This window comes from Panulirus ornatus, chromosome 1 (genome assembly GCF_036320965.1).
Source record: "Panulirus ornatus isolate Po-2019 chromosome 1, ASM3632096v1, whole genome shotgun sequence".
In the NCBI taxonomy this organism is placed as follows: Eukaryota; Metazoa; Arthropoda; class Malacostraca; order Decapoda; family Palinuridae; genus Panulirus; species Panulirus ornatus.
This window is the reverse complement of record NC_092224.1, coordinates 24,045,379-24,055,416: the sequence shown is the minus strand read 5'-3', so window position 1 is coordinate 24,055,416 and position 10,038 is coordinate 24,045,379. Positions and strand designations below refer to the sequence as shown.

Below are 10,038 nucleotides of genomic sequence, written 5' to 3'. Positions count from 1 at the left end.
TTGAGGAGGGTGTAAGATGGTTCTGGGTGTCACCTCAGGACTCCTAAGTCAGCCTTGTCAATGGGACAGACAGATAACAGAGACCCTGTTTGGTGGCAACAAGATCATCTGCTGAACGACGGTAAAAATATCCTAGATTCCAAATCCATGTAGATGGAGACAGGTATTAGAGCAGATGACTCTTCTCCACCCAGCGATATTACCCCCAACATATCATCCTGCACGAAAATGAATGTGTAGAACACCATGTGATATGGAGACCATAAGAGACATGGCCATTCTGCAGTTAAGAAAGATTGGAAAACCCAGTCTAACGTAATTTCAGCCGCCAAACACTCTGGGAAAGGATTGCAGCTAATTTTCTTTCCTACTGTACCCAGACTCATGTCTCTGCCTACCCTCTGCCGGCTCCAGTACACGTTATGGGAGGAGCCCTGGGTATTTCCATAAGAGTCAGTAATGGAAGCAATAACGCTAACATTTCCGTTATAACAGACCTTAGTTGAGATCACTTTGCCATGGGAGCTCAATTCAATGGAATCCAAACTAATCTAGTTCCCCCCCCTAAAAGAAAAAAAAAAAAAAAACGCATTTCTGTTATCAAGGTATACACAGGCAACAGCTAACACTTTGCAGAGTCCTATACGCTTTGTGATGTGATCGCTTTCTGTCATGACCTAGTTAACTTCACACCCTCGGTAAAACAGATGTGGCAGAGCTCCTCCCAGGCGGCCTGAGTGGGTACAGGATGGTAAGCTTGAAATTGCCAAGCTTAAAGTTGTACAGTTAGGAGAGGTATACAAGCGAAAACGGATGCGCGTGGCAATAATAGCCTTTCTCTTCACTTGAAGAGATTTTAGAAAACTGGGTTCCAATTAGGACTTAATACTGATAGAACTTCCTGCAGGATGATAAGGCATTTCCTCGCTGAGGGGAACTAATTGGAGCACTTGACAGCATCTGCTTTGTCACTGTCCTGATGATTTTGTTGTTGATTCAATACACCTTTGGTTGTCTCATTCTAAAACAGAATCACTGCAAAGTGCTCCTGGTAACAGACAATTCAGCCCTATAATAGCGCTCGTCTTAAGTGTATAGACCGGAATCAATATCACATTTGAAAATTTCTAATACCTTGTATCCTTTACAAATGATCTTCAAGATGGAAGTAAGGCGATGTAGCGCCACTTGCGTCAGAAAGACGGAAAACACAACACGCTAGTGTCGGTGTCCACAGCAGACGACAGCGGAAACCGGGTTCACCCAGTCAGTGGCCAGCTGCTGGGAGCGTGGGACTGTTGGCAAGCCTCTCCGGGGACAAGTCTTGTGTATTATAGTGTCCTGCAACCAGAGTACATTGCGAGGATCAGTGGCACTCAACAGTCTCCTGGGAAACACGTAGATGCTCTTGCAGCATGCTGTCTAAGGTTCGTAGAAATGTTAGTGCAGTATTGATGATTATTACTTTATATCACTGTTTCTACATTTGCCTAAGCTTAGAGACAAACGAGAAGGGATTAGGTTTGGGAACCGACTGGGTTAGGCTTAGGACGGAGGGCGTTAGGAGACGACAAGATTTCGACCCGCCTGACGTCTAAATCCGGACCCTCTTGCTCACAAGACGAGTTTTTAACATATCTGAATAAAAAGGAAAAGAATATAAAAAAAGAAAAAGTAGAATTGGTAATATGTTTGATGGACATCATCATGATGAATAACGATGATATAAAGAGTAAAACTAACGAAAGTACCAACAACAATGATATTATTACGACTGCTAATAGCGGTGGTGCCACTACTACTAACAATGGTAGTAGCTGTAGTATACGAAGGAATTGAAACAGTAATAGACCATTCGGTCCTTTCGAAGTATTAATGATAATGACTGCTGCTGCTGCTAATAATAATGATAATAATAATAATAATGATAATACCAGTACAACAATGACAGTAAACGGTTTATGAATTACAATAATGATAATGATATATTATTATTATTATTATTATTATTATTATTATTATTATTATTATTATTGTTATTATCATTATTATTATTACTAATATCATTGTTACTATTATTATTATTATTATAATTATCATTAGTATTATTATTATTATCATTATTATGGAAATAACAATGATGATAGTATCAACTTTCGTTTTCACAATCTATCATGACAAAAGTCCACCATTTGAAGTTTGCCACCGATCAGAACAACTTATTACAAGTCACTTATACAGTAGTATTAGTAACATGTTATACCTTTTTCAGATGTTTAGATATTTAAAAGCTATACATAGAGAAGAGAAGGGTATAGAAACTAGAGAAATTATACCAATGTATATATATATATAAATGTCACAGGTCGAATTCGAATCCTGGGAAGGGAGCCTGGTTGCCTCAGCCTCACGGAGGTTAAAAGACGAAACTTATGGTGATATTACGCGTGTCCCAACCTCATCTCGGTGGGTGTAGCACGAACTTTAATCTTATCCGGCTGCGATGGTCAACATATGTAGGCCGATGGCTCACACTAATGTATATGTCAAAGGTTGGATCCAATGAAAGAGTGGGGCGCCTGGTTACTTCGGCCACTGTTCTAAAATCAATTATATTAGACCTGGTGTTTTTACGTGTGACATACCAGTGTATCGGACTGTGTGCCTTACGGCAGGAACCTGACAGTCAGGTGTTTTGAGTGTGGGTGTCATTAGTACAAAATGCAGCGCGGGCTGAGCGAAACAAGTAAACTTACCTCTTCCTCCTCCTCCTCTGGTGTCTACTCATGAAAACACCGCAAACTGACGCTCACCCGAGATCAGTACAAGCCCCTGACGGGTCGATGCAAAGGATCCTTGTCTGCAGCTTCAACTTCCCTTGGCCACCTGCACTTACTCCAGCACTTGAGGCCATTACTCACCATCCTAGCACCTTGCGGTTCAGTGCATCACTGTCACCCTGGCTCACACCGTCCTTATGACATGCTTCGCACTACTAGTGCTGCTAACTGGTGTACCAAATTTTTGCAACGTTGAACTATATCTTTTATTCTCAGTGAATACTTATCGAGATCTATAGGCCCTGAGCTGTCTCCACTTGCTTTAAAAAGATGCCTAATAAGCATGATTTCTCCTACAGCATTTCAAGCTTATCAGCCTCACTACTTTCTTAGTGTGAATTGGTAACTCTTGAAGAAACATTCATTCTCAGCAGGTCTTCGCATGATACGCTAACGGTACCTCACAGTGGACGAAGTCCCCACGTCCCTGAGCCTGCACGCACCTTCGTTTCCTTCTGCTAAAGCGATCTCAACCTTATCTCTAAACAATTTAGGAATGACTTCCCAGAATAGTGTATTGGCAATAAACTATTCAATAATTGATCACCGATGCGCAAACAAACAACTGCAAACAAACCTTATCAAACAATTCTGTTAAATATATACAGCAGGATATCCGTATGCCAATGCCAGACGTACGATCAGCCTAAGTACAACTGTAGGAATATAAGCAGAAATGTGTTGTTGGAGATAACACTGCTGATCTATATTTGTACAATTCATTCATATTGCAAACATGAAATAAATATCAGTTCCTATTAGGTACATGAACTTTAACAGTTCCATTTTTATTTCAATGATTTATTCCTTGATAAAGGAACGAATCCTAGTTCTGTCACTAGATGCCCCTGTAAAATACTACCAGAAGCATCTGGCAAGTGCTATATAGATATAACAATGCCCAGGCTTACTAAAGCCTAAGGAAGGAAGGACATTCCCTCAACCCATCATCAATATTGTTTACATAATATCTGGCCAGTATGAAGAGGATCATCGTGTCTCCGTCCGGGGGTCGTAGAATGGTGATCCAGCAGGCGTTACGGAAGCGTTGTGTGTGGGGACATCTTAGAAGGTAGTGGACAAGGGTGCGGCTGTCGGGTCTTTTGCATAATGCACAATGCTCAGGGGAGGTGGGGATACAAATCTCCCAAGCATAGTCGTACCCGATGATGATACGGGCAGCATTCACGTCCCTTCTCCGTGACCCTTTCCTAGACACATACGATAAGTCAGGGAGTTGACGGAGGATATTGAACCAGGTGGACGGGGAGTCCAGGGAGATGGCTGCTTCCCGAGCTTCACTCCGCTTGTGGCAAATTTTGGGTCCTGAATTGTAAAAGTGTTCGAGGAACAATGTAGCTAGGTGTGGCCGCATTCCCCTAGATACCGACATGAATCCAAGAGTAGCAAGGAAGGCTGTTAGCTCGGCCTGAGTGGAGGACGCCCCGTCAGAAACTCTGAGAGAGTTTGATAGGCTCAGTGGCATCAAGACGGGAGATGCAGTAACCAGCCACCAGGCCTGCCCGTAGCAGGGTCAACAAAGGCATCAGTATAGAGGACGACCCTACCTGGAGACCACTGGGCGATCCTGGAGAGGTGTTATGTGAGGGGAAGAAAACGGTTCATGTAAGATTTCGGGAATGATCCACCGAAGGACATCACTTCAGGATGAAAGTCCAGCCATGGAGAGGGAGACGAACCAACAGCAAGGTCGACAACAGTATCAAGCAGTGTTGTATTCTTGAAGGGCTCAGATGATTGACCCTCGCCACTGTCTTCATGAAGGAGGTCGGCCTCGGAGAGCGGGAGTCAAGTTGACCTGGACGTAGTTGCCTCGCGCATCCCGTTGAATGAAAAGGCAATTTTCAAGTGAATATCCAGGACACGATCCTGTAAGGAGGAAAGACCAAGTTCGGTATATGAGGAAGCAGATCGTGTCCACTGTGAGGCCCCGAGGGTGATACGAGCAGCCTTTCTCTGGATAACTTCGAGACGGTTGACAGCAGTGCGACTAATGTTGACGAGGGAGGGGCAGGGCGGCGTAGTGGACGCAAGAGCGGACCAAAGATTTGTACATGGTGAGAAGTACAGGGATGGTGACGCCAAGGGAACCCTTGCACATGGTGGAGAGGTGAGCGAGACGCCGAAAGCATATATCTCAAAGATAACGGACCTCAGGGATTTGACAGCGTGTGCGGGTTACATACACACCCAGGTATTTTGTTTCATTAAGCCAGTCCAAAGGCATTCCTGATAAGAAGAAAGGGGGAGGAGATACAACACGAACATACCACATGGCTTTTGTTTTCGCAGATGAAAGACGGAGGCTATGTAAATCACACTCCCAGGAGACCAGATCAAAACCTTGCTGCATGCTAGGGTAGTCAGGGGCTTGGAGGAGGACATCGTCGGCATATCCTGAGTGGACAACTGCTATTGGCCGCGGGAAAGATGCAATGGTATGCATGAGAGTGGTTAGACAAGGTGGGACTCAGCGGTGCCAAGGCTCATTTCTTGAACAGGAGAAATAGAGTCTTCAACGCGAACAAGTGCCTGATGTCCGTTGACGTAAGAGGCGATCCATCAAAGAGGTCGCTCTTTAACCCCTAACCGCGCCAGTTCAGCTAAGATGAGGGCAGGCAGAGCCGTATCAAAAGCTCCCTTAGTATCAAGGAAGACGGAGACGCGGGCAGCCCGATTCCAATAAAAGGAAGGAATGGAGTGTGCTGTGCTACGGTGTTGTATGAAGCCAGTGAGGGAGTTGTGGAAGCCACCTAAAGGCGGCGGCGATGATGTATTATCCTCTCCATCATCTTACAAACACAGGAGGTAAGGCTAATGGGACGATATTTCCCAGGATCTCCCAGTTTAGGAGTGGGAATAATAGTGGCCTTTTTCCAGTTAGATGGGAGAGCCCCAAGTTCATATGACATCTTGTAGAGAGCGAGCAACGGACCGTTAGGAATGATATTAGTACGGGCGTTAATGACGAATTAGAGTATCTGATCATCCTCAGGAAAGGTATCTTTTTCAGAGCGACGAGCACTGTCAAGCTCGAAGGGGGATATATTTATATATATATTCTTTTCTTTCTTTTAAACTATTCGCCATTTCCCGCGTTAGCGAGGTAGCGTTAAGAACAGAGGACTGGGCCTTTTTTGGAATATCCTCACCTGGCCCCCTCTGTTCCTTCTTTTGGAAAATTAGAAAAAAAAAAAAAAAACGAGAGGGGAGGATTTCCAGCCCCCCGCTCCCTCCCCTTTTAGTCGCCTTCTACGACACGCAGGGAATACGTGGGAAGAATTCTTAGTCCCCTATCCCCAGGGATAATATATATATATATATATATATATATATATATATATATATATATATATATATATATATATATATTAATATCTATTTTGCTTTGTCGCTGTCTCCCGCGTTTGCGAGGTAGCGCAAGGAAACAGACGAAAGAAATGGCCCAACCCACCCCCATACACATGTATATACATACGTCCACACACGCAAATATACATACCTACACAGTTTTCCATGGTTCACCCCAGACGCTTCACATGCCCTGATTCAATCCACTGACAGCACGTCAACCCCAGTATACCACATCGATCCAATTCACTCTATTCCTCGCCCTCCTTTCACCCTCATGCATGTTCAGGCCCCGATCACTTAAAATCTTTTTCACTCCATCTTTCCACCTCCAATTTGGTCTCCCACTTCTCCTCGTTCCCTCCACCTCCGACACATATATCCTCTTGGTCAATCTTTCCTCACTCATTCTCTCCATGTGCCCAAACCATTTCAAAACACCCTCTTCTGCTCTCTCAACCACGCTCTTTTTATTTCCACACATCTCTCTTACCCTTATGTTACTTACTCGATCAAATCACCTCACACCATACATTGTCCTCAAACATCTCATTTCCAGCACATCCATCCTCCTGCGCACAACTCTATCCATAGCCCACGCCTCGCAACCATACAACATTGTTGGAACCACTATTCTTCAAACATACCCATTTTTGCTTTCCGAGATAATGTTCTCGACTTCCACACATTCTTCAAGGCTCCCAGGATTTTCGCCCCCTCCCCCACCCTATGATCTACTTCCGCTTCCATGGTTCCATCCGCTGCCAGATCCACTCCCAGATATCTAAAAACACCTTGCTTCATCCAGTTTTTCTCCATTCAAACTTACCTCCCAATTGACTTGACCCTCAACCCTACTGTACCTAATTACCTTGCTCTTATTCACATTTATTCTTAACTTTCTTCTTTCACACACTTTACCAAACTCAGTCACCAGCTTCTGCAGTTTCTCACATGAATCAGCCACCAGCGCTGTATCATCAGCGAACAACAACTGACTCACTTCCCAAGCTCTCTCATCCCCAACAGACTTCATACTTGCCCCTCTTTCCAAAACTCTTGCATTTACCTCCCTAACAACCCCATCCATAAACATATATATATATATATATATATATATATATATATATATATATATATATATATATATATATATATATATATATATATGGAATGGAATAAATTGAGAGAGGAAAAGATGAATTAGGATGACATATGGAGGTTTGAAAAATTGTTTCGTAAAATAAAAAGCCCTAAAGATGAGACTCAGGAGTGTAGGACTCCCTCCACGTATTATGCAAACGGATAACCACACACTTGCACATACACACGCGACCCACGTCACACCCAACACTAATTACTGTTCTCTTATCAGCTTTACTCAAAATGAAAACATTTGGTTTTTTTTTCCTTTCTTCTGCTTCTCCTATTAACTTGATACGATCGTGTTTTCTCCAGAAGGCAAAGTGCATCCTTGGCGTGAGGCGCTCCGCTCCCATACTGTTGCTGCTGCTGCTGCTGCTGGTCCAGCTGGCCGCCACACAAAGTAAGTACACTAGTCACCTTCACCAGTGACGTGTGATGCGGGACGAGATGCGAGCGCAAGGGACATTGTGGTGTTGGGGGGGGGAGGAAGTTGTCTGTATTCATTCCGGGTTCTGCTGTGTACCTCATCTCGTGACTTCATTCCCCTACCGAGACAAGAGTCATGGTGTTATGCGATGATATTACAGACCAGACACACCGTATGTACCCATGAATGCAGCTGTAGGATTCCCCGGGAGAGGCAAAGGGCAATTAACTCTGCCAAATTGAATATCTCTTCTTGAATAATGTTTTCTTCCGTCAAACCTAAGCTTAGCTGGCAGGGGAGAAGCGTACACTATGTTCACCAAGCAACTAAAGAGGCATCGAACCACTGGGAACTCCAACTCATGTAAGAACGAGGTTCGTGTCAGAACGAGGGTAACCCGCACTCCTGCCGGATATTACTGACACAGTTGGGTTTTCTCCACGAACGGAGGACGTGTAGGTGTATGAGGGTACCAGGTGATCTCATGTACTGCTTCTTTTTTCCTTGAGGTCCATCACTTTGACTGGCAGGTTCTCAGTAATAATAATGATAATAATGACAGGAATGATAATGATAATGCAAAGAAGCACGTAACGAGGGATGAACTACGTATGCTTCTGGATCGAGATGGCCAAGTCTTGCAGATTTCAGTACATGAAGTGGAATCTGAGAGGCTATGTTCCAACTCACCGGGAAATAAGAACTAAATGACCTGCTGTAGGTGGGTATTGCTCAGCATATTCATGTCACAGTGAGGAAGGGTGCTCGGTGCTCAACATATTCATGTCACAGTGAGGAAGGTGTAAGGTCTCACACAGCTGAGCCATCATTTGCAGAATATTGCCCGATAAACAGTAAATCTTGAGGAAAATGGCACTAGGTTAATCCCCATGGGCAAAGAACATGAAAGACTAGTGGAATGAAACATTATAATCATCAAGCATATGACTGGTCACTGCCAATAATGCCCTGCAACAAATTACAAAAGATGTTTGCGTAGTTTGATATAATATTCAACTGTCCTGATGAAGGATTACTGAAACAGCGTTTGGAACCATCTTACACCCTTCATGTCAATAGGTTGTACGCAACATCCGCCCAGAGAAGTAGTACCCTTCTGATTTAGGTGTGTTGATGCTCGTAATCATCATACTTTCCTCATAGTCAGTAGGTTGTAGACAATAGCCGCTCAGGGAAGTCCCACCCTCTTGACTCACAAGTGTTGAAATGGTAGCTGGAATCATTTTATACCTACGTATTAGGATGGTTGGTCGCTGTCTTTGTTCCATTAAAACTATGGTCCTGTACACCATACGTTTGTTACAATTTCCTTCCTTTCTTCGACTGTTGTATAGAGTCTTTTCAGTCTCCCTTTTATTCATCCACGACAGCTTATGACTTTTATCTTATTCTATATCATAAGTGGAGTATGTCACAAAAAGAAATTGTTCATTAGTAGTTAATTATGCCTAAGTAGAAGGCGAGATTAAAGTTTGGCGCAACAAACGGTAAATATTTTTTTTCCATGATGAATACGTGACTAACTAGCTACATGTACACACCCAGCAGGAGAGGGGTGTTCCCGCCCGTGTGTCCCGCTGCCACAGTGTCCTCAGCTGCTGCAGTTCCTGAGCAGCAAAAACACAAGCTTAGTCGATGCCGTGCGAAAAGCCACCTGCCCTTTCGTTGACAAGGACCCTATGGTAAATAACTTATTCTCCTGTCTGTATTGTGAATAATGTATTCAACCCATTGTTCTCTAGTCTCCCGACGGTTGCATTAGTAATTTCCCCACATAACAGGTATGTTGCCCCAGCGCTGCCACAGAAGCTCTCACCAGCCTCTTGCCCAAGGACTGTGGTGTGGGCCCACTCTTGCCCAAGGTCCACGGAGGAACAGTCTCCCTCCTACACGGTCACCCCTGGATGGCCGTCTTAGGCTACACAGGTGAGAAGATCCTCATACTTGTGAGATATATTACCCCAGCGACGGGTGGGGTCGGGGGCTAATCAACTTTCCCTTTTAACGGTCAGGCCAGTGTATACCTCAGCATGGCGGTGACGGGACGGAGTGTGTGTGTGTGTTGGTGTTGGGATTTTAAACACTTTATGAATTGTTTGCACCTGATGTTGTGGATTGTCTCCGTTAAACATTTAGTGCAGCTGGTATTGAAAAATACATGTTAAATAACATCATCTGAGCTACTGAATTGCGATTTCACATTCATAACTATCATCACGGGTTAGTGTGACC

At 44.0% G+C, this 10,038-nt stretch overlaps 1 long non-coding RNA gene across 1 annotated transcript; it reads left to right on the top strand.

Annotated features, from left to right (window-relative positions):
* Positions 1-1,265: 1,265 nt before the first annotated feature.
* On the top strand, positions 1,266-9,732 carry LOC139764176 (uncharacterized). The gene is made up of 3 exons (XR_011716329.1): positions 1,266-1,427; positions 9,355-9,488; positions 9,588-9,732. It is a non-coding gene; the product is annotated as an uncharacterized lncRNA (long non-coding RNA).
* Positions 9,733-10,038: the final 306 nt, after the last annotated feature.